The sequence below is a fragment of the Eptesicus fuscus genome, chromosome 6, assembly GCF_027574615.1.
Source record: "Eptesicus fuscus isolate TK198812 chromosome 6, DD_ASM_mEF_20220401, whole genome shotgun sequence".
Taxonomy (NCBI): Eukaryota; Metazoa; Chordata; class Mammalia; order Chiroptera; family Vespertilionidae; genus Eptesicus; species Eptesicus fuscus.
This window is the reverse complement of record NC_072478.1, coordinates 87,856,650-87,857,937: the sequence shown is the minus strand read 5'-3', so window position 1 is coordinate 87,857,937 and position 1,288 is coordinate 87,856,650.

The following is a 1,288-nucleotide window of genomic DNA, read 5'->3' as shown; positions in this document are numbered from 1 at the left end:
CGCGTCCGTCAGGGCGCCCCGCCCCGAGACCCTCGCCCCTCCCGCCTGGGCGCCCCTTCCCCGCCGGCCACCGCTGCTGCCGCCGCCGCCACCTCCACCGACTAGCGGGCGGCTCGGGACCCGAGCCGGGAGGGCTGGACGGGCGAGGAGCCGCGCTCCGGCAGGCCGCTCCCCCGGGCCCTAGCGCCGCCCTCTCGCCCGCCCCACCCCACCCAGCCCTCCGAGGTGCGACGTTCCCCCTACCCCACCCCCACAGAGTCCGGCCTCCAGTGCCCGGTCCCCCGGTCCCCGGGTGGTCGCCAATCTCTCCATCTTTCCTCCCCCTTTGCCTCACTCTCTGCTGTCTGGTTGTCTGCCTCTCTGTTTCCTTCTCATTTTCACATCTCATTTTCACCCCTTCTGCTTTCACTAGTTTCATCAAGACTTCCCGTCCATCTCATCTCCACCTTTTCCCCTGTCCTCGCCACTACCCCCCTCCCCTGACCCCCGACTTAAATCTGTCTTTGTGATTCTTTCCCCATAACTAGCGCCACCTCCCACTTCCCCACTTGCAGTCACAGGTGCAGGACCCCCTCCAGCCCACCTTCCTCCCCCTCAGCCCCAGTAACTAGAATAGAACTTGGGCAGATGAGAACTGTCAAACCCCCCAACCCTCCCCCACCACCTCCCTGCAGCCTGGGGCTATCCCCTGGCTTAACCAGTCGGCCAGCAAGAACCAGGGCAGGAAAGCCCTGTGTCCCTTGGGCTTCAGTTCCCCATCTTTTCATTGAACTAAACTCCACTGGGACTGAGCCCAGCAGAGCCCCGTGGCAGGCAGCAATCAGCGTGCATGGGAATCACACGGGATGCTGCTAAAAGCCGAGATTCCCACATTCTGGTGCCCCTTCCCAGTGAAGGGGAGACTTACGGGGCTTGGAAACAGGACTGAGAACAAGCACCCTTCGCTCCCCCAACAATTCTGAAACAAAACCACGCTTGGGAAGGTGCTGGCCTGGGTTTTCACCGAAGTTTCCCTGGGTTCCATGTACCCCAGCCCTTCCACCAGGGTGCTTCCACTTTCATTTGTCTTTTATGTCAGGTTCTTTCCGTGTTTAGGTTTCTGCTAAAGGAAGTCAGAAATGTGCTGGTGTGTACCCAAACACAGAGCTGCAGGTGGCCTGGTTTGGGGACATTCCCTAGCCCCAGTGGGCGGGCTCAGAGCCCAGGCCAGGTGACAGAGGACACACCCTCCCTGGCCGCCCTGCCTCCTGGGTCCCAGAGGATCCCCCTGACACTGTGGATGCTCCTG